This window comes from Arachis hypogaea, chromosome 17 (genome assembly GCF_003086295.3).
Source record: "Arachis hypogaea cultivar Tifrunner chromosome 17, arahy.Tifrunner.gnm2.J5K5, whole genome shotgun sequence".
NCBI classification, from domain to species: Eukaryota; Viridiplantae; Streptophyta; class Magnoliopsida; order Fabales; family Fabaceae; genus Arachis; species Arachis hypogaea.
The window spans coordinates 70,564,093-70,588,611 of NC_092052.1; the positions used below are offsets into that span (position 1 = coordinate 70,564,093).

The window sequence follows — 24,519 nt, forward strand, 5'->3', positions numbered from 1 at the left end:
TCAAGAATCAATGTTTGGATTTTTCAGATTACCAATAATACTTCTCCTTTTTCATTATTCTTTCAAGAGCCAACATTCTTTAACTCCAACATCAAATATGCACTGTTCATTCATGCATTCAGAAAGTAAAAGCAATGCCACCACATCAAATAATTGAACTATTCTTAATATATAAAACTCGAAATTTATTTACCTTTAGTGCTTCTAAAAAAATCAAAATATTATTCACGTTCAATGAGCTGATAAGAGGAACATTTTATAGCTAATTGGAAAATAAAAAGTTAAATCCTAATAATGCTCATGCAATTCTAAAATTAAAAGACAGAAATTTAAATAAAAGCTTAAATGCTACTAGTGATCATGTAAATCTAAACATAAGAAACAAGAATTAGAATAGGCACAGAAATAGGAAGGTGGAACTCAACCACCTTAATCATGGGAGGTGTTAGGCTCTTCAGGGGATAATTTCTAACGCTTCAGTTCCTTTAGCTCATGCCCCTGCTTCTCTTGTTCTTTGACCAGTTTGCAAAGCATGCTAGTCTGGTCTTTTTGTTCCTCTCTTAATTGATCTAAGGTGGTTTGCAATTGTGTAACAGATGCTTCCAGCTGGGTTCAATATTCAATTGGAGGGATCTCTTACATCTGAAAAGGCTCAGGTGTCTTCCTTTTGGGATGATCAGCTGGTACTTGGGAGCTTTCCATCACTTGCTTGGTGATTGGGCTTTCTGCTGGGATAAAGGAGTCTCTGTTAATCATGACTCCAGCCTCTTTACACAAGCAAAAGATAAGGTTTGGATAGGCTAATCTGGCTTGAGTTGAGATCCTGTTTGTAACTTGGTACAGCTCAAAGGAAATTAGTTGGTTGACTTCCACCTCATTCCCCATCATGATGCAGTGAATCATTAGAGCCCTTCTGATGGTAACTTCAGAGCGGTTGCTAGTAGGGAGTATGGAACGCCCAATGAAATCCAACCAACCCCTAGCAACTGGTTTGAGATCCAATCTTTTCAGTTGGTTTAGTTTACCTTTTTTGTTATTGATCCACTGAGTTTCAGGTAGACATATGTCTTCCAGAATCTGATCCAGCTTGGGATCAGCTACCACTCTCCTATTAAAGGATTCTGGATCATCCCTTTGTGGAGGTAACTTGAAGATCTCTCTCACCTTGTCAAGATAAAAATAGAGAGTCTTCCCTCGCACCATGGTGCAAAAAGTATGGAATCCTTGTCCATCTTTCTTTTGCTTATCTGTCATCCACATATTTGCATAGAATTCATGGTTCATTGTTATTCCAACATTGATCTCAGGGTCGGCCAGGATCTCCCAGCGTCTCTTTCGAATTTGCTCTTGGATCTCTGGGTACTCATCTTCTTTTAATTCAAATTTGGCTTCCGGGATTACTGTCCTCTTGCACATTATTTTATAATAATTTTCTTCATGCTGCTTTGTGTAGAATCTGAGAGGTTTGAAAACAACTGTTTGGTTGTCTTTTTTCTTGCTTCTTGAAGTGGGATTTCCACTTTTTGGAGCCATGGAATTCGAATAAAGTGAGAAGGCAAGGCTCTTTCCACACCAAACTTAAAAGGTTTGCTCATCCTCGAGCAAAAGAGTAGAAAGAAGACGAAGAGGAAGAGAAGAATTCGAACAGAAGGAGGATGAAGGAGTGGGTGGCCGAATGTTATATATAGGGATGGGGAGGGTGGGTTTTCGAAATTAAATAGATAAAAGATAAAAAAGATATGATTCACACCTTGGTAAAAGATAGAAAAAGATAAGTTTAAAAATTGTTGGATCATCAAAAGATATGAGAAAGATAAAAAGATAAGATAAAAGGTATGAAAAAGATTTTAAAGTTAAATAAAAGATTTGAAAAAGAATTGTAAAAGATATGAGATTTTGAAAAAAAGAATTGAAAAGATTTTAAATTTGAAAGGAATTTAAAATTAAAAGATGATTGTTGAAAGAGTTTTGCGTAGAAGATATGATTAAAAATATAAGATTTGGAAAAGATAAGTTTTGATAAAGTCAAAAACTTCCCCAACCTTTGTTGGGCATTTGAATGCCCAAAATGTCTTGTTTCTGGCATTCAACGCCATCCTAGTGCTCCTTATGGGCATTGAACGCCCAAGCAATGCCTTCTGGCTGGCATTCAACGCCAGCTTGCCACACCTTCTTGGGCGGCTGGGCGTTCAATGCCCAAGAAGGTGTGGCAAGCTGGCGTTGAATACCAGCCAGGAGGGTATTCAATCCCAGGCTTGCATCCCCATTCAGGGCATTGAACATCCAGCCAGTGCCCCTTGGCTGGTGTTCAACGCCAGGCTTACTACCCCTTGAGGGTGTTCAACAGCCAACCAGTACCTCCTGGTTGGCGTTGAACGCTAGTCTTGCTGCCTCTTAGGGGAGTTTATGCCCCTCTTTCCCTCTTGTTTGGCATTCAACGCCAGCAAGGGGCTTCTCGCAGGGTGCTCTGTTTTTAGCTCTGGTTGTCTCTGGTTCTGTTTTAACTACTGCACATGATCACAAACCTAACTAAACAAGTAAAAATTAAACTGATATAATTGAAATATACTTAATGAAAACAGAAATAACTTTAATCATGGTTGGGTTGCTGATGAGCGGATAATTTATACGCTTTTTGACATTGTTTTTAGTATGTTTTTAGTAGGATCTAGTTACTTTTAGGGATGTTTTCATTAGTTTTTATGTTAAATTCACATTTCTGGACTTTACTATGAGTTTGTGTGTTTTTTTGTGATTTCAGGTATTTTCTGGCTGAAATTGAGGGACTTGAGCAGAAATCAGATTCAGAGGTTGAAGAAGGATTGCTGATGCTGTTGGATTCTGACCTCCCTATACTCAAAGTGAATTTTTGGGAGCTACAGAACTCGAAATGGCGCGCTTCCAATTTCGTTGGAAAGTAGACATCCAGGGATTTCCAGCAATATATAATAGTCCATACTTTGACCAAGAATAGACGACGTAAACTGGCGTTCAACGCCAGCTTTCTGCCCAAATCTGGCGTCCAGCGCCAAAAAAGGAGCCAAAACCAGAGTTGAACGCCCAAACTGGCACAAAAACTGGCGTTCAACTCCAAGAAGGACCTCTACACGTGCAACACTCAAGCTCAGTGCAAGCACACACCAAGTGGGCCCCGGAAGTGGATTTATGCATCAATTACTTACTCATGTAAACCCTAGTAGCTAGTTTATTATAAATAGGACCTTTCACTATTGTATTAGACATCTTTTGAACCATCTTTGAGTCTTTTTGACCATCTTTGGACACCTGGTTCTTAGATCAGAGGGGCTGGCCATTCGGCCATGCCTGGACCTTTCACTTATGTATTTTTAACGGTAGAGTTTCTACACTCCATAGATTAGGGTGTGGAGCTCTACTGTTCCTCAATGATTAATGCAAATTACTACTGTTTTCTATTCAATTCATCTTGTTTTGCTTCTAAGATATTCATTCGTACTTCAATCTGAATGTGATGAACGTGACAATCATCATCATTCCCTATGAACGCGTGCCTGACAACCACTTCCGTTCTACCTTCGACTGAATGAGTATCTCTCAGATCTCTTAGTCAGAATCTTCGTGGTGTAAGCTAGAATGATGGCGGCATTCAAGAGAATCCGGAAAGTCTAAACCTTGTCTGTGGTATTCCGAGTAGGATTCAATGAATGAATGACTGTGACGAGCTCCTAACTCGCGATTGCAGGGCGTTAGTGACAGACGCAAAAGGATAGTAAATCCTATTCCAGCATGATCGAGAACCGACAGATGAATAGCCGTGCCGTGACAGGGTGCATTGATCATTTTCACTGAGAGGATAAGATGAAGCCATTGACAAAGGTGATGCCTCCAGACGATTAGCCGTGCCGTGACAGGGCATTGGATCATTTTCTCGAGAGATGACCGAAAGTAGCCGTTGACAATGGTGATGTTTCACATAAAGCCAGCCATGGAAAGGAGTAAGACTGACTGGATGAAGATAGCAGGAAAGCAGAGGTTTAGAGGAACGAGAAGCATCTCTATTTGCTTATCTGAAATTCTCACCAATGAATTACATAAGTATTTCTATCCCTATTCTATTTTATTATTTAAATTCGAAAACCCATTATCAATTTATATCTGCCTAACTGAGATTTGCAAGGTGACCATAGCTTGCTTCATACCAACAATCTCCGTGGGATTCGACCCTTACTCACGTAAGGTATTACTTGGACGACCCAGTGCACTTGCTGGTTAGTTACACGGAGTTGTGAACCATGGTTTTGGCATCATGTTTTTGGCGCTATTTCCAGGGAAAGAAAGAGCAATGAATTTTACATACTTAAAGTGTAATCACGATTCCACGTACCAAGTTTTTGGCACCGTTGCCGGGGAGATTGTTTGAGTTTTCGGCAAGCTTTTGGTCCGGTAACATCAGTGCCAAGTTTGATCCGACAACAACACCAAGTTTTTGGCGCCGTTGCCGGGGATTGTTCGAGTTTGGACAACTGACGGTTCATCTTGTTGCTCAGATTAGGTAATTTTCTTTTTGTTGTCTTTTCAAAAATTTTTCAAAAATATTTCAAAAATTTCTCTTTTATTTTCGAAAAAAAATTTTAATATAAAAATGTTTTCAAAAATTTTATTCAAAATTTTTAAGAATGAATTCTAGTGTTTCATGAAGCATGTTGAAGTCTGGCTGGCTGTAAAGCCATGTCTAATTCCTTTGGGAATAAGTATGTCAGGCGTGTCATGTCTGAATTACATGCTGAAGCTTGGCTGGCCATTGGCCATGTCTAGTGTTTTGGACCGGAGCTTTCATTAAAAGCTTGGCTGGCTCATGAGCCATGTCTAATTCCTGGACTGAAGCTTTAGACTAAGAATGCAAGATTCCTGGAATTCATGTTAAAAATTTTGGAATCCTTATTTTTTCTTTTTCATATAATTTTCGAAAAAAAATCCAAAAAAAAAAATTAAAAAATCATAAAAATCAAAAACATTTTTTGTGTTTCTTGTTTGAGTCATGAGTCATGTTATAAGTTTGGTGTCAATTGCATATGCATCTTGCATTTTTCGAAAATTTCATGCATTCATAGTGTTCTTCATGATCTTCAAGTTGTTCTTGGTAAGTCTTCTTGTTTGATCTTGATGATTTTTTGTTTTGTGTCTTTTTATTTTTATCATATGCATTCTTGAATTCTTAGTGTCTAAGCATTAAAGAATTCTAAGTTTGGTGTCTTGTATGTTTTCTTTGCATTAAAAATTTTTTAAAAATATGATCTTGATGTTCATCATGACATTCAAAGTGTTCTTGGTGTTCATCTTGACATTCATAGCATTCTTGCATGCATCACATGTTTTGATCTAAAATTCTCATGCATTGCATCATTTTTCTTGTTTTTCTCTCTCTTCATTAAAAATTCAAAAAAAAAATATATCTTTCCCTTTTTCTCTCATCAAATTCGAAAATTTGAGTTGACTTTTTCAAAAATTTTTAAAATCAAATTGTTTCTCATGAGTCAAATCAAATTTTCAATTTGAAAATCTTATCTTTTTCAAAATCTTTTTCAAAAATCAAATCTTTTTCAAAATTCTTAGTTATTTTCGAAAATTCCAAAAATATTTTTCAAAAATCTTTTTCTTATTTTTATATCAAATTTTCGAAAATAACATAATCAATTAATGTGTTGATTCAAAAATTTGAAGTTTGTTACTTGCTTGTTAAGAAAGATTCAAACTTTAAGTTCTAGAATCATATCTTGTGATTTCTTATGAATCAAGTCTTTAATTGAGATTTTAAAAATCAAATCTTTTTCAAAACTAATTTCTAAAATATCTTCTCATCTTATCTTTTTCAAAAATCTAATTTCAAAATATCTTTTCCAACTTCCTAACTTCTTATCTTTTCAAAATTTGTTTCAACTAACTAACTAACTTTTTGTTTGTTTCTTAACTTTTTTCAAAACTATCTAACTAACTCTCTCTCTCTCTAATTTTCGAAAATATCTTCCCTCTTTTTCAAAAATTTCTTTTTAATTAACTAATTATTTTTATCTTTGATTTCAAAATTTTTCGAAAATTACTAACCTTTTTCAAAAAAATATTTTCGAAAATCACTAACCCATTTTCAAAAATTATTTTCGAAAATTCTCCCTCTCCCATCTTATTCTATTTATTTATTCATCTACTAACATCTCATCTTACATATCAACCCTCCTCACAGTTGTGTTTCTTCCATTATATTACATTCTTTGTCTCCCCCTCTTCTTCTACTCACACAGGGATCCCTATACTGTGGTATAAAGGATCCATATTATTATTATTATTTTTTCTGTGCCCTCTTCTTTGTCATATGAGCAGGAGCAAGGACAAGAATATTCTTGTTGAAGCAGATCCAGAACCTGAAAGGACTCTAAAGAAAAAATTGAGAGAAGCTAAATTACAACAATCCAGAGATAACCTTTCAGAAATTTTCGAACAAGAAGAGGAGATGGCAGCCGAAAATAATAATAATGTAAGGAAGATGCTTGGTGACTTTACTGCACCTAATTCCAATTTACATGGAAGAAGCATCTCCATTCCTGCCATTGGAGCAAACAACTTTGAGCTGAAACCTCAATTAGTTTCTCTGATGCAGCAGAACTGCAAGTTTCATGGACTTCCATCTGAAGATCCTTTTCAGTTCTTAACTGAATTCTTGCAGATATGTGATACTGTTAAGACTAATGGAGTAGATCCTGAAGTCTACAGGCTCATGCTTTTCCCTTTTACTGTAAGAGACAGAGCTAGAGTATGGTTGGACTCTCAACCTAAGGATAGCCTGAACTCTTGGGATAAGCTGGTCAAGGCTTTCCTAGCCAAGTTCTTTCCTCCTCAAAAGCTGAGCAAGCTTAGAGTGGATGTTCAAACCTTCAGACAGAAAGAAGGTGAATCCCTCTATGAAGCTTGGGAGAGATACAAAGGACTGACCAAAAAGTGTCCTTCTGACATGCTTTCAGAATGGACCATCCTGGATATATTCTATGATGGTCTGTCTGAGTTATCTAAGATGTCACTGGATACCTCTGCAGGTGGATCCATTCACCTAAAGAAAATGCCTGCAGAAGCTCAAGAACTCATTGACATGGTCGCTAATAACCAGTTCATGTACACTTCTAAAAGGAATCCTGTGAGCAATGGGACGCCTATGAAGAAGGGAGTTCTTGAGATTGATACTCTGAATGCCATATTGGCTCAGAACAAAATATTGACTCAGCAAGTCAATATGATTTCTCAGAGTCTGAATGGAATGCAAGCTGCATCCAACAGTACTCAAGAGGCATCTTCTGAAGAAGAAGCTTATGATCCTGAAAACCCTGCAATAGCAGAGGTAAATTATTTAGGTGAACCTTATGGAAACACCTATAACTCATCATGGAGAAATCATTCAAATTTCTCATGGAAGGATCAAAAGCCTCAACAAGGCTTTAATAATGGTGGAAGAAACAGGTTTAGCAATAATAAACCTTTTCCATCATCCACTCAGCAACAGACAGAGAACTCTGAACAAAATACTTCTAATTTGGCAAACTTAGTCTCTGATATGTCTAAGGCTACTGTAAGTTTCATGAATGAAACAAGATCTTCCATTAGAAATTTGGAAGCACAAGTGGGCCAGCTGAGTAAAAGGATCACTGAAATCTCTCCCAGTACTCTCCCAAGCAATACAGAAGAGAACCCAAAAGGAGAGTGCAAGGCCATTGACATAAGCACCATGGCCGAACCTACAAGGGGAGTGGACGACGTGAATCCCAAAGAGGAAGACCTCCTGGGACGTCCAGTGATCAATAAGGAGCTTCCCTCTGAGGAACCAAAGGACTCTGAGGCTCATCTAGAGACCATAGAGATTCCATTGAACCTCCTTATGCCCTTCATAAGCTCTGATGAGTATTCCTCTTCTGAAGAGAATGAGGATGTTACTGAAGAGCAAACTGCCAAGTTTCTTGGTGCAATCATGAAGCTGAATAACAAATTATTTGGCATTGATACTTGGGAAGTTGAACCTCCCTTGTTCATCAATGAACTAAGTGATCTGGATCAACTGACATTGCCTCAGAAGAGACAGGATCCTGGAAAGTTCATAATACCCTATACCATAGGCACCATGATCTTTAAGGCTCTATATGACCTTGGTGCAGGAATAAACCTCATGCCCCTCTCTGTAATAGAGAAACTGGGAATCTATGGGGTGCAAGCTGCTAAAATCTCATTAGAGATGGCAGACAGTTCAAGAAAACAGGCTTATGGACAAGTAGAAGATGTGTTAGTAAAGGTTGAAGGCCTTTACATCCCTGCTGATTTCATAGTCCTGGATACTGGAAAGGAAGAGGATGAATCCATCATCCTAGGAAGACCTTTCCTTGCCACAGCAAGAGCTGTGATTGATGTTGACAGAGGTGAAATAGTCCTTCAATGGAATGAGAACTCCCTTGTGTTTAAAACTCAAGGATCTCCCTCTGCAACCATGGAGAGGAGGCAGAAAAAGCTTCTCTCAAAGCAGAGTCAACCAGAGCCCCCACAGTCAAACTCTAAGTTTAGTGTTGGGAGGCCACAACCAAACTCTAAGTTTGGTGTTGGAGAGTCTCAACAAAGCTCTGCACATCTGTGAGGCTCCATGAGAGCCCACTGTCAAGCTATTGACATTAAAGAAGCGCTTGTTGGGAGGCAACCCAATTTTTATTTATCTAACTATATTTTCCTTAGTTATATGTCTTTGTAGGTTCATGATCATGTGGAGTCACAAAATAAATATAAAAATTGAAAACGGAATCAAAAACAGCAGAAGAAAAATCACACCCTAGAGGAGCATCTGTCTGGCGTTCAGCGTCAGAACAGAGCATGGTTCTGGCGCTGAACGCCCAAAATGGGCAGCTTCTGGGCGCTGAACGCGAGAACAGGCATGGTTCTGGCGTTCAATGCCAGAAATGGCACACAAATGGGCGTTGAACGCCCAAAATGGCCACCAACCTGGCGCTGAACGCCCAGAGTTGTGTGCAAAGGCATTTTTACATGCCTAATGGGTGCAGGGATGTAAATCCTTGAACACCTCAGGATCTGTGGACCCCACAGGATCCCCACCTACCTCCACTTAACTCTTCTCACCACTTTCTTTCACACAAGCCCATAAACACTCTTCCCCAAAAACCCTTCACCAATCACCTCAAACTCTCTTCCCCATCACCTCTTCACCACTCACATCCATCCACTCTTCCCCATAAACCTACCTCATAAACTCCACCTACCTTCAAAAATTCAAAACCAATTTCCCACCCAAACCCACCCATATGGCCGAAACCTTTCCCCCCTCCCTTCCCTATATAAAGCCCTGCATTCTTCATCAAATTCACACAACACACCCCTCTACACCCTTCTTGGCCGAAACACTCCCCACTCTCCTTCTCCTCCATTTCTTCTTCTTCTTCACCTATTCTTTCTTTTATTGCTCGAGGGCGAGCAAAATTCTAAGTTTGGTGTGGTAAAAGCATAAGCTTTTTGTTTTTCCATTACCATTGATGGCACCTAAGACCGGAGAATCCTCTAGAAAGGGGAAAGGAAAGACAAAAGCTTCCACATCCGAGTCATGGGAGATGGAAAGGTTCATCTCCAAAGCCCATCAAGACCACCTCTATGATGTTGTGGCCAAGAAGAAGGTAATACCTGAGGTACCTTTCAAACTCAAAAGAAATGAGTATCCGGAGATCCGACATGAAATTCAAAGAAGAGGTTGGGAAGTTCTAACAAATCCCATCCAACAAGTCGGCATCCTAATAGTTCAAGAGTTCAATGCCAATGCATAGATCACCAAGAACCATGATCAAAGTAAGAACCCGGATCCAAAGAACTATGTTACAATGGTTCGGGGAAAATACTTAGATTTTAGTCCGGAGAATGTGAGGTTGGCGTTTAACTTGCCCATGATGCAAGGAGATGAACGCCCCTACACTAGAAGGGTCAACTTTAATCAAAGGTTGGACCAAGTCCTTATGGACATATGTGTAGAAGGAGCTCAATGGAAGATTGACTCCAAAGGCAAGTCGGTTCAACTAAGAAGATTGGACCTCAAGCCTGTGGCTAGAGGATGGTTGGAGTTCATTCAATGCTCAATCATTCCCACTAGCAACCGGTCTGAAGTTACTATAGACCGGGCCATCATGATCCATAGCATCATGATTGGAGAGGAGGTGGAAGTTCATGAGATTATACCTCAAGAACTCTACAAGGTGGCTAACAAGTCCTCCACTATGGCAAGGTTAGCCTTTCCTCACCTCATTTGCCACCTATGCAATTCGGCTGGGATTGACATAGAGGGAGATATCCTCATCAAAGAGGACAAGCCCATCACTAAGAAAAAGATGGAGCAAGCAAGAGAGCCCACTCATGGAGCTCAAGAGGCGTATGAAGCTCATCACCATGAGATCCCGGAGATGCCTCAAATGCACTTTCCTCCACAAAATTATTGGGAGCAAATTAACACCTCCCTAGGAGAATTGAGTTCCAATATGGGACAACTAAGGGTGGAACATCAAGAGCACTCCATCATGCTTCATGAAATCAGAGAAGATCAAAAAGCAATGAGGGAGGAGCAACAAAGACAAGGAAGAGACATAGAACAGCTTAAGGACATCATTGGTTCCTCAAGAAGGAAACGCCACCATCACTAAGGTGGATTCATTCCTTGTTCATACTTTCACTGTTTTTTTCGTTTTCTATGTTATGTGTTTGTCCATGTTTGTGTCTTCATTACATGATCATTAGTAGTTAGTAACTTTGTCTTAAAGTTATAAATGTCCTATGAATCCATCACCTCTCTTAATTGAAAAATGTTTTAAATCAAAAGAACAAGAAGTACATGAGTTTCGAATTTATCCTTGAACTTAGCATTAATTATATTGATGTGGTGACAATGCTTCTTGTTTTCTGAATGTATGCTTGAACAGTGCATATGTCTTTTGAAGTTGTTGTTTAAGAATGTTAAATATGTTGGCTCTTGAAAGAATGATGACTAAGAGACATGTTATTTGATAATCTGAAAAATCATAAAAATGATTCTTGAAGCAAGAAAAAGCAGCAAAGAACAAAGCTTGCAGAAAAAAATAGGCGAAAAAAAAAATAGAAAGAAAAAGAAAAAGCAAGCAGAAAAAGCCAAAAGCTCTTAAAACCAAGAGGCAAGAGCAAAAAGCCAATAACCCTTAAAACCAAAAGGCAAGGGCAAATAAAAAGGATCCCAAGGCTTTGAGCATCAGTGGATAGGAGGGCCTAAAGGAATAAAATCCTGGTCTAAGCGGCTAAACCAAGCTGTCCCTAACCATGTGCTTGTGGCGTGTAGGTGTCAAGTGAAAACTTGAGACTGAGCGGTTAAAGTCAAGGTCCAAAGCAGAAAAAAAAAGAGTGTGCTTAAGAACCCTGGACACCTCTAATTGGGGACTTTAGCAAAGCTGAGTCACAATCTGTAACGGTTCACCCAATTATGTGTCTGTGGCATTTATGTATCCGGTGGTAATACTGGAAAACAAAGTGCTTAGGGCCACGACCAAGACTCATGAAATAGCTGTGTTCAAGAATCATCATACTGAACTAGGAGAATCAATAGCACTATCTGAACTCTGAGTTCCTATAGATGCCAATCATTCTGAACCTCAATGGATAAAGTGAGATGCCAAAACTATTCAAGAGGCAAAAAGCTATAAGTCCCGCTCATATGATTGAAGCTATGTTTCATTGATAGTTTGGAATTTATAGTATATTCTCTTCTTTTTATCCTAATTGATTTTCAGTTGTTTGGGGACAAGCAACAATTTAAGTTTGGTGTTGTGATGAGCGAATAATTTATACGCTTTTTGACATTGTTTTTAGTATGTTTTTAGTAGGATCTAGTTACTTTTAGGGATGTTTTCATTAGTTTTTATGTTAAATTCACATTTCTGGACTTTACTATGAGTTTGTGTGTTTTTCTGTGATTTCAGGTATTTTCTGGCTGAAATTGTGGGACTTGAGCAGAAATCAGATTCAGAGGTTGAAGAAGGACTGCTGATGCTGTTGGATTCTGACCTCCCTGCACTCAAAGTGGATTTTCTGGAGCTACAGAACTCGAAATGGCGCGCTTCTAATTGCGTTGGAAAGTAGACATCCAGGGATTTCCAGCAATATATAATAGTCCATACTTTGGCCAATAATAGACGACGTAAACTGGCATTCAACGCCAGCTTTCTGCCCAAATCTGGCGTCCAGCGCCAGAAAAGGAGCCAAAACCAGAGTTGAACGCCCAAACTGGCACAAAAACTGGCGTTCAACTCCAAGAAGGACCTCTACACGTGCAACACTCAAGCTCAGCGCAAGAACACACCAAGTGGGCCCCGGAAGTGGATTTATGCATCAATTACTTACTCATGTAAACCCTAGTAGCTAGTTTATGATAAATAGGACCTTTCACTATTGTATTAGACATCTTTTGAACGATCTTTGAGTCTTTTTGACCATCTTTGGACGCCTGGTTCTTAGATCAGAGGGGCTGGCCATTCGGCCATGCCTGGACCTTTCACTTATGTATTTTTAACGGTAGAGTTTCTACACTCCATAGATTAAGGTGTGGAGCTCTGCTGTTCCTCAAAGATTAATGCAAAGTACTACTGTTTTCTATTCAATTCATCTTGTTTCGCTTCTAAGATATTCATTCGTACTTCAATCTGAATGTGATGAACGTGAAAATCATCATCATTCCCTATGAACGCGTGCCTGACAGCCACTTCTGTTCTACCTTCGACTGAATGAGTATCTCTCAGATCTCTTAATCAGAATCTTCGTGGTGTAAGCTAGAATGATGGCGGCATTCAAGAGAATCCGGAAAGTCTAAACCTTGTCTGTGGTATTCCGAGTAGGATTCAATGAATGAATGACTGTGACGAGCTCCTAACTCGCGATTGCAGGGCGTTAGTGACAGACGCAAAAGGATAGTAAATCCTATTCCAGCATGATCGAGAACCAACAGATGAATAGCCGTGCCGTGACAGGGTGCGTTGATCATTTTCACTGAGAGGATAAGATGAAGCCATTGACAAAGGTGATGCCTCCAGACGATTAGTCGTGCCGTGATAGGGCATTGGATCATTTTCCCGAGAGATGACCGAAAGTAGCCGTTGACAATGGTGATGTATCACATAAAGCCAGCCATGGAAAGGAGTAAGACTGACTGGATGAAGATAGCAGGAAAGCAGAGGTTTAGAGGAACGAGAAGCATCTCTATTCGCTTATCTGAAATTCTCACCAATGAATTACATAAGTATTTCTATCCCTATTCTATTTTATTATTTAAATTCGAAAACCCATTATCAATTTATATCTGCCTAACTGAGATTTGCAAGGTGACCATAGCTTGCTTCATACCAACAATCTCCGTGGGATTCGACCCTTACTCACGTAAGGTATTACTTGGACGACCCAGTGCACTTGCTGGTTAGTTACACGGAGTTGTGAACCATGGTTTTGGCATGATGTTTTTGGCGCCATTTCTAGGGAAAGAAAGAGCAATGAATTTTACATACTTAAAGTGTAATCACGATTCCGCGTACCAGTTGCCTCCCAACAAGCGCTTCTTTAACGTCACTAGCTTGATGGTACTGCGCTCATGTCAGCAACAGGATGGATTTTTCTTGCTCAACTTCACCACCCAAGTAATGTTTCACTCTCTGGCCATTAATAGTAAATTTTTTGTCAGAGTAATTACTTTGGAGTTCTATATGACCATAGGGTGATACATTAGTGATCAGGAAGGGTCTTGTCTGACGTGACTTAAGCTTTCCAGGGAAGAGCTTCAGTCTAGAATTGAAGAGTAGAACTTTCTGTCCAGGTTCAAAGACTCTAGAAGAGATCTTTCTATCATGCCACTTCTTGGACCTTTCTTTATAAATCTTTGCATTTTCAAATGCAGCAAGTTGGAATTCATCCAACTCATTTAGCTGGAGCAACCGTTTCTCTCCTGCTGCCTTTGCATCAAGGTTTAGGAGTTTGGTTGCCCAGTAGGCCTTGTGTTCCAACTCACTAGCAAGTGGCATGCCTTTCCATACACCAAATGATATGGTGATGTTCCTATAGGGGTCTTGAAAGCTGTTTTGTATGCCCAGAGAGCATCATCAAGCTTTCTTGCCCAATCCTTTCTAGAGGTATTCACCATTCTTTCCAGGATTCTCTTTAGTTCTCTATTTGAGACTTCAGCTTGCCCATTTTTCTGTGGATGATATGGAGCGGCCACTTTATGGCGAACTCCATGTTGGCTCAGCACAGAGTTGATAAACCCCATTTTTTAGGGTTTATCTTGTGTTGAATTTAAAGGGTTTTGTCAACTTTTCTCCCATGTATCCAATGAAATAGCATGGTTTTGTAAATTCTCCTTTAATTGTGCGTAAGAGTGAAAACATGCTTTTTAGGTCTTAGAATAGCTAAATTTAATTCACCTTGATTCCATTAGATGCCTTGATATGTTTGTTAAGTGATTTTAGGTTTATGAGGCAAAGATTGGATCAAGGGAATGAAGGAAAAGCATATAAAAATGGAGAACTCATGAAGAAATGAAGGAATCGCAAAAGTTGTCAAGCCGACCTCTTTGCACTTAATCAACCATAACTTGAGCTACAGAGGTCCAAATGATGCGATTTTAGTTGCGTTGGAAAACTAACATTTGGGGCTTCAAAATGATATAAGATTTGCCATAGTTCCACCATGAATAGGGGTGCACACATGCACACTACGCATACACGCCGATGGTTGCACATGATTCACTTAATGCAACTCGTGGCCAACAAATTCTAAGGAATTTTGGGCCCAATCCAACTCATTTTTGATGCTATTTAACCCAAGGATTGAAGAGGGATGAGGTATCTAGTTAGTTAGTGAGTTTTATTTTAGTTTTATCATGCTTTAGTTAGTTTCTAGAGAGAGAAGCTCTCTCTTCTCTCTAGAATTAGGAGTAGGCTAGATCTAGATTAGGAATCCTTAGATCTAGGTTAATTTCATACTTTGATTTACTTTTACTTTATCAAGTCTTCTTCTTCTACCTTTCCTCTTTCTAGTTTTGCATTTAATTCTTGTAATTCTTTACTTTTATGTTGATGCACTTTGTTCTTCCATTTTCCTTTAATGCAATTTATGATTCATGTTCCTTTATTGTTTATTTGCTTTATTGTTATTTAATTCCTTGCAATTGAGTAGTGTAGATTTACTTTCCTTGCAATTTTACTATTCTTTCCTTTTATACCTTCCAAGTGTTTGATAAAATGCTTGGTTGGATTTTAGAGTAGAATTTTATGCTCTTGGCTTGGGAAGGTAACTTAGGAACTCTTGAGTTACTAATGTCCAAATGATTGACGATTGGGAGCCATTAACTCTAGATCTCACTAATTGAATTGGTGGAGAACTAGGACTTATGGACTTGGATTGATATAGCTCACTTGACTTTCCTTTACTATTAGTTAGAGGATGACTTAGTGGGATTGATCTTTGCCAATTCTCATGTTGTGGTTAGTGATTAGGATAGAGATCCTCGACCACCAAACCTTGCCAAGACCTTTTTAGTTGTTAGTTTATTTTCATTGCCATTTATTTTTCATGTCTCTTATCAAAAACCCCAAAACATGCTCCATAACCAATAACAAGACATTTTATTGCAATTCCTAGGGAGAACGACCCGAGGTTCAATACTTCGGTTTATAAATTTAAGGGTTTGTTTTAGTGACAAAAAATCTTTTGTATGAAAGGATTAATGTTGGTTTAGAAACTATACTTGCAACGAGATTTCAATTGTGAATTCTAAACCACACAAAAATCCCGATCATCAAAAATGGCGCCGTTGCCGAGAAATTGCAATGGTGTTATGTTATTGGTTGTTGTATATTTGTGAATATTGTAAATAGGTTTGCCTTTTGCTTCTTTGTTAGTTCTTGCTAGTTTTAGGATTTAATTTTCTTGCTTCTTATTTGATTTTTGTTTTCATTTTCTCTTGCTATCATGAATTCTCACTTTGGCTATGAGTTTGGTTCTAACTATGATGTAGAAAATGAGGACTATAATGAGGATGTGTATCAAGGATGGGACAACCAACGGTGGGAGGAGCCATATGCATATGATCAATCTTCATAGCAACAACCTCCACCAATGGGCTATGAACAAGAGCCATTCTATGATGCATATCAACCCAATGGCTATGGTGAATCTCCTTATGACTTTCAAGAACCACCACCATATGCCTATGAGCCATATCCTCAACATGAACCTTAACCATACTCACAAGCCTTTTTTCACCAAACACCTCCATGTGACCCTAACCCACATATACCATACTAACCACCTTTTGAACCATATGAGCCATACATAGAACCACCACCATTTCAATATCAACACTCCCAAGAACCACCTCAATACACACCACCACCATACCCTTATCAAGAAGAACCACCTTCTTATCATGAACCCTTTCTTCAAGACAATGAACCCTCTTATCCACTCCAATCCTCAATGGATGAAATCCTTAGCCTCATACTTCAAGGGCAAGGAGAAATGCAAAGGGAGACACTAGAATTTGTGGCTACTTTGACCAAGGTAGAAGCATTTTAACCTCCCAATGCTTGAGCACTCAAAGCACTCCCATGGTCACATGTGGAGAATTAATTGAAAAGCATAGCATGAAGGGGAGATTGGAAACTCCGGTGGAAAATGAGGGATGTTATTTTGTATTAGAGCAATTGGAGGAGCCTATGATCATTGAAGAAGAGGAAGAAGTGGTTGAAGACTTAGGAGATGCGGAACCTCCATGGGAACATAGAGTTGAAGGAAACCCCTCCAAAAAGATTGAATTTGATGGTGAGGAGGAATGTGCACAACCTCCAAAACAATTTTTGAATGAAGACTTGGAAGGAATGAAGCAAGAGTTGAGCTCCCTTGGTGATGAAGATTATGCATCCAATCTTCTTGGTGGTGAATCTTTGAGTTTGAAGAACATTCTCCTAAGGAGATAGGAAGCAATGTGGAGGTAGATTTCTCTAATCCTCCCATATATGATTTGAGTGATGGAGAAGAGTTAGATGAAATTGATGAACAAAGGATTGAAGTTGAAGAGGTTTGTCAAGAGGTGGAAGTGACCAAGGAAGAACATAAGGGAGTAGAGCTTGCAAGGACATTAGAAAATACCTCTCCCCAAGCCATCACCATCCATTCTTTCATTCAAGTGGGTAAATTCCTTATACTTAAGCTTTATTATTCCCCTTGAATATGGTTTTCTTGAGACGGATGGTCAACTTAGACATATTTGTGGCTTTAAGAGTAAAAAGGAGATGGCTAGTGGTTGGAAACACTATTCTAGGTTCATTATGGTTGCATGTTCAAAGTTTGATTGCAAGGTTTGGTGTAGAACTAGAGTGCATGGGTCTAGGAGGATTGTTGGCCACTTTATTCAGAATTCACCTTACTCACCACCCGATTGGACTAATAATGATGATCAACTTCAAGACGGGTGTGAAAATAAAGTGTGGGATCTCGGATCACAAGATGAAGACCACTTTTGGGAGCCCATGGTTTGTGAGGAACTCCACCCAAGCTCGGAGTTATTAATTCTGAAGAATGGTGCTTATTGGAGACTCAAGCATTGGTGAAAGTTCCAAGATGAATTCAAGCACAAGCCACCTTGAGAGGAGCTCCCCATAAGTCCAACTTAAGGACAATAAACAAAAGTGCTAGGTGGGAGACACCCCACCATGGTAAACTCTTTTCATTTTTCTCTTTTGTAAATATTGGTAGAATAGGTTTAATTTCATGTTTTGTTTTGTTTGTTGAGTTTATTCGGTAGTTTGGTAGGTTAAATAAGGTTTTAGGGTATTTTGGTAGATGTTCGAAGGTTTGGAAGGCTTAGTTTGGTGCAAAAACATAAAAAAAATTTTGAAAAATAGAGCACCATCCACGCGTACACGCACTTCACGCGTACGTGTGCCCAAGCATTTTCGACCATCCATGCGCACGCGTACATGGCGCGTATGCGTGGATGCGAAAATTCCACCCCCAGCCAAAAACTCGAGAGTCAGGCCTGCACTATGCGAACATTGGGCCCAAGGCACAAACCAAACCGCGCGTACGCGCACCTGGCGCGTACGCGTCGATGAAGCTAAATGCGTAATGCATGCGCACACATGCTGTGCGCGCGCGCGTCGATAGCGCCACCTGCCCTCCTGGTACATTTTCCAGAGAGTTGGGCCAACCCTGAGCTGACGTTGTGCCTCGCGCCTAACCCAACCCACGCGTGCGCGCACTTGGCGCGTACGCACCCTTCGGCCAAACTCTGCATCGGCGCGTAAGCGTGCATGATGCGTTCGCGCCGGTAAAAAAAAAGAGTTTTTTTTTTCTTCTCATTTTCCATTTTCTTTTGTTTATCGCATTCGTATACTTTTATTCTTTGCATTTTCATTTTGTTTTTATAGCGTGTTTTTACTTTATTTTTTTTTCGAGTTTCTTATTTTAATAATGGTGTTGAATTCTCTTACTCAATTGTTGATAATTTCTTGCATTGTTTTGGTGCTTCTTGACTTGTTTGACATTGATGGATGATGAAACTTTTAAATCAGTACTTAATCTTGTATGACTCTTGTGTCTTTGTGCATTGATATGTCCTCATATTGTTTTTCATGACCCACTCATTCTTATTTGATCTTGATGCTCAATATGCTCTTCATGCTTTGACTTTACTCTTGCATCAAGCTTAATGATATGCCTTAGCTTACATTGTTTTCTCACTCACATGTCGTAGCTACCATGTAGTAGAGAACTTTACTCTTTTTGGCATTATCCCCCGCCTATGTTCTATTCGCTTGGATATTTTTGTTGTAGACTTAATTTTCTTTCTTTTTCTTTCCTTTTAGGTTGGCCACCAAAAGAAGGAAAAAGGAAAAGTCTCAAAATGGGGCAACAAACAAGTCATCCGCATAACCTTTTGAAGGAGCTCATCAATTATAGCAACCCATCCACCTTGCTCTTCTTTGCATGCACCGAGGATGGTGCAATCTTCAAGTGTGGGGAGGTCGTCCGACTGATCTCCATGGGTAACAATTTTCTATTTCAACACCAATGTTAGATAGTTGTTGCATTGCATGTTAGGATGCATGTTAGTTAGAATTTGCACATATTTTTACCACTTCTTTCTTATTAGGACTACTTGGTTATGGTGATGATTTCTTTTCCAAGAAACTGTTTTTAGGGCAACCTACCAATTTGAAAGAAAAAAACTTTTTGTTGAACTTGCTTGAAGAATTTATTTTGGAACATGATTTTTGAGCTAAGAACACATGCTTGTGAGATTTGAGCCTAATGGTGTGGTTACATCTTATAACCACTTATTTTCCTTCTTGTGTGCATTATTCTCTTTCTATGATTGTAATCTTTGATTTGTTTGATTCTTTATGTCCATTATTTTGTGTATTCATGAACTTATATGATTGAGGCCATCGTTTCATTTAGCTTACTTACCCAAATAACCTTACCTTTCATCTTCCATTGTTAGCCAATTTGAGCCTACGATTAACCCATTTGTTCATAATTTTAGCACATTACAAGCCTTAAAGCAAAAAATAATACATATCCTTTATTTGGATCTTTGATTAGCTTAGGCTAGTGAGTGTGAGTATCATTCAAGTGTGGAAAAACTTGGGACATTGGTTGGGATGAAAAGGTGTTTTGTATTTTTATATTCGGGAATTGGATACATACTCATGTATTGATTAAATGTATAGATCTTATGCATTGATGTTCTTGTATGTAGCTTGAAAGAAAGAAAAAAAATGAGAAAAACAAAAGAGAAAAATATAAATGTGAAAAAGAAAAGAAAAGAAAAAAAAGAGAAAAAAATAGAAAAAGAAAGAAAAAGAAGAAAAACAATAAAAAGAGGAAAAAATGCCCCAAAGTAAAGTCCAATAAGAGTCAATGCATAAGTGTTGTGAAAATCAAAAGAAAATGCATGAGTATGTGACAAAGTGAAGAATGGGTAGTTAGGTTTGTTTAGAATTGTATAGGTTGCTATATAGGTTAGGTGGGAAGTCTAAGCTTATCAAAGATTCAAATTTCAAGTCCATTTGACCAAATATGCATCCTTACCTTGACCCTAGCCCCATTACAACCTATGAAAAGACCTCATGATAGTTGTATGCATAACAAATCTTGGAAAGCATGATTAGGAGAGAATTGAGAGAATCGACCCTACACACTTGAGCGACTAGAGTGCAAACACTTCCGGTGAGGGTTCGATGCTCACTTTCATGAGCGTTCTTCTTGCAAGTCTACTTGAACTTCATTTTTATACTTGAATTGGTAGGATTCATGAGTCGTCATATGACCTTGGCCCTACCCGTTTATACATGCTCTTGGAGGATTGATTCATTTTTAACCAAGAAGGTAGAATCATTTTGCATTTAGTTGCATTCATTTAGGTAGGATGCATATAGATAGGTTGCATTGAATAAATGTCATACCCCTTTTCTTATCCTTCTTGGTTTAGCATGAGGATATGCTATTGTTTAAGTGTGGGGAGGTTGATAAACCCCATTTTTAGGGTTTATCTTGTGTTGAATTTAGAGGGTTTCGTCAACTTTTCTCCCATGTATCCAATGAAATAGCATAGTTTTGTAAATTTTCCTTTAATTGTGCTTAAGAATGAAAATATGCTTTTTAGGTCTTAGAATAGCTAAATTTAATTCACCTTGATTCCATTAGATGCCTTGATATGTTTGTTAAGTGATTTCAGGTTTACGAGGCAAAGATTGGATCAAGGGAATGAAGGAAAAGCATGTAAAAATGGAGAACTCATGAAGAAATGAAGGAATCGCAAAAGCTGTCAAGCCGACCTCTTCGCACTTAATCAACCATAACTTGAGCTACAGAGGTCCAAATGATGCAGTTCTAGTTGCGTTGGAAAGCTAACATCCAGAGCTTCAAAATGATATAAGATTTTCCATAGTTGCACTGCGCATAAGGGCGCGCACATGCACAGTATTCGTACACGCTGATGGTTGCACATGATTCACTTAATGCAACTCGTGGCCAGCGAATTCTAAGGTATTTTGGGCCCAATCCAACTTATTTCTGATGCTATTTAACCCAAAGATTTAAGAGGGATGAGGCATCTAGTTAGTTAGTGAGTTTTATTTTAGTTTTATCATGCTTTAGTTAGTTTCTAGAGAGAGAAGCTCTCTCTTCTCTCTAGAATTAGGAGTAGGTTAGATCTAGATTTGAAATCCTTAGATCTAGGTTAATTTCATGCTTTGATTTACTTTTCCTTTATCAATTCTTCTTCTTCTACCTTTCCTCTTTCTAGTTTTGTATTTAATTCTTGTAATTCTTTACTTTTATGTTGATGCACATTGTTCTTCCATTTTCTTTTAATGCAATTTATGATTCATGTTCATTTATTATTGATTTGCTTTATTGTTGTTTAATTCCTTGCAATTGAGTAGTGTAGATTTACTTTCCTTGCAATTTTACTATGCTTTCCTTTATGCCTTCCAAGTGTTTGATAAAATGCTTGGTTGGATTTTAGAGTAGAATTTTATGCTCTTGGCTTGGGAAGGTAACTTAGGAACTCCTGAGTTACTAATGTCCAAGTGATTGACGATAGGGAGCCATTAAGTCTAGATCTCACTAATTGAATTGGTAGAGAACTAGGACTTATAGACTTGGATTGATAGAGCTCACTTGACTTTTCTTTACTATTAGTTAGAGGATGACTTAGTAGGATTGATCCTTGCCAATTCTCATGTTGTGGTTAGTGATTAGGATAGAGATCCTCGACCACCAAATCTTGCCAAGACCTTTTTAGTTGTTAGTTTATTTTCATTGCCATTTATTTTTCATGTCTCTTATCAAAAACCCCAAAACATGCTCCATAACCAATAACAAGACATTTTATTGCAATTCCTAGGGAGAACGACCCGAGGTTCAATACTTCGGTTTATAAATTTAGGGGTTTGTTTTAGTGAAAACAATCTTTTGTATGAAAGGATTAATGTTGGTTTAGAAACTATACTTACAACGAGATTTCAATTGTGAATTCTAAACCACACAAAAATCCCGATTATCAAGAGTCAAGCTGTTTATTGCAGAAATGAGTTCATCCATCACTGATCAGTGTCTGAGGGAGACCAAACCTGCTGAAGATGTTCTTCTAAAGGAACTTCATTACTACTCTAGTGTCATTTGTGGGCGATGTGACTGCCTCAACTCATTTAGACACATAATCTACTGCCACAAGGATGTAGGTGTTTGAGTATGAAGGTGGGAATGGAGCCATGAAGTCTATACCCCATACATCAAACAGCTCAATCTCTAGGATTCCTTGCTGAGGCATGTTGTGACCATAAGGGAGATTACCAGCTATTTGGCAACTGTCACAGCGATGGACAAATTCTCGGGAATCCTTAAAGAGTGTGGGCCAGTAGAAACCACTTTGGAGGACTTTAGTGACTGTTCACTCTCCTCCAAAGTGTTTTCCATAATCGGACCTATGGCAATGCCATAGGATTTTATGTGCCTCTTCTTCAGACATACAACGACGGATTATCCCATCCGAGTATCTCTTAAAGAGATATGGTTCATCCCACAAGTAGTATCTAGCATCATGAATGTGCTTTCGGGCTTGTTGCCTACTGTATTCCTTGGGGATGAATCTTATAGCCTTGTAATTTGCAATATCTACAAACCAAGGTGTCGTTCGGATAGCAAATAGTTGCTCATCCAGAAAAGTTTCCAACACCTCAGTAGAGGGAGGAGATGTCCCTTCTACTGGTTCAATCCGAGACAAGTGGTCAGCCATTTGATTTTCTGACCTTTTTCTGTCTTTAATTTCTATATAAAACTCTTGCAAGAGTAATAGCTATCTTATTAGCCTGGGTTTATAATCCTGCTTGGTGAGTAGATATTTAAGAGCAGCATGGTCAGTGTAAATAATGACCTTAGATCCTATTAGATAGGATCTGAACTTGTCATTGGCATAAACCACTGCAAGTAATTCCTTCTCTGTGGTAGTGTAGTTTTTTTGCGCGTCATTTAGAACACGACTGGCATAATATATGACATGCAGAAGCTTGTCATGCCTCTGCTCCCAGAACTGCGCCAATGGCATGGTCACTAGCGTCACACATCAGTTCGAATGGTAAGTCCTAGTTGGGTGTAGAGATGACAGGCGCAGTGATAAGCTTAGCTTTCAGAGTCTCAAAGGCCTGCAGACACTCTTGGTTAAAGACAAATGGAGTGTCGGTAGCTAGTAAGTTGCACAGGGGTTTTGCGATTTTTGAAAAATCCTTTATAAACCTCCTGTAGAATCCTACATGTCCCAGGAAACTTCTGATTCCTTTGACATTAGTGGCTGGTGGTAATCACTCAATTACCTCCACTTTAGCTCGATCCACTTCTATTCCCTTGTTCGAAATCTGATGCCTAAGAACAATACCTTCAGTCACCATGAAGTGACATTTTTCCCAGTTTAAAACCAGGTTTGTCTCTTGGCATCGTTTGAGAACTAGGTCCAAATGGTCAAGGCAGGAGTCAAATGAGTCTCCAAAGACAGAGAAGTCATCCATGAACAGTTCAAGGAATTTCTCCACCATATCAGAGAAAATGGAGAGCATACACCTTTGAAAGGTGGCAGGTGCATTGCACAGGCCAAATGGCATCCGTCTATAGGCAAACACGCCATATGGGCATATAAATGCTATCTTTTCTTGGTCCTGAGGATCTACTGCAATTTGGTTATAGCCTGAATAGCCATCCCAAAAGCAGTAGAATGCATGACCTGCTAGTCTCTCCAGCATTTGATATATAAATGGTAAAGGAAAATGATCTTTTTTGGTGGTGTTATTGAGCCTCCTATAGTCAATGCACATACACTACCCTGTAACTGTACTTGTAGGAATCAGTTCATTCTTTTCATTATGAACCACTGTCATGCCTCACTTCTTTGGAACAACTTGGACAGGGCTCACCCAGTGGATGTCTGAGATGGGATAAATAATGCCAGCTTCCCATAATTTTGTGACTTCCTTTTGCACCACTTCCTTCATGGATGGATTTAGTCGCCTTTGTGGTTGAACCACTGGTTTAGCATCATCTTCCAGCAGGATCTTGTGCATACATCGGGTTAGGCTAATGCCCTTAAGGTCACTTATTGTCCACCCAAGAGCTGTCTTGTGTGTCTTTAGCACTTGGATTAGTGCTTTTTCTTCATGTGGTTCTAAGGCAGAGCTTATAATCACAGGATAAGTATCCCCATCCCTAAGAAATGCATATTTCAAGGAGGATGGTAATGGCTTGAACTCGAGTTTAGGAGGCTTGTCCTCTTCCCTTGGAGTTTTCATAAGCTCCTTTATTTCCTCTGGCTCCTCTAAATTAGGCTGAGCATCATAAAAGATGTCCCTCAGCTCTTCTTCGAGTCTCTCACACATATTCACTTCTTCCACCAGGGAATCAATG

At 38.9% G+C, this 24,519-nt stretch overlaps 1 non-coding gene across 1 annotated transcript; it reads right to left on the bottom strand.

The window, feature by feature from the left end:
• Positions 1-6,880: 6,880 nt before the first annotated feature.
• On the bottom strand, positions 6,881-6,988 carry LOC112768545 (small nucleolar RNA R71). Its single transcript, XR_003185959.1, has one exon. It is a non-coding gene; the product is annotated as a small nucleolar RNA R71 (small nucleolar RNA).
• Positions 6,989-24,519: the final 17,531 nt, after the last annotated feature.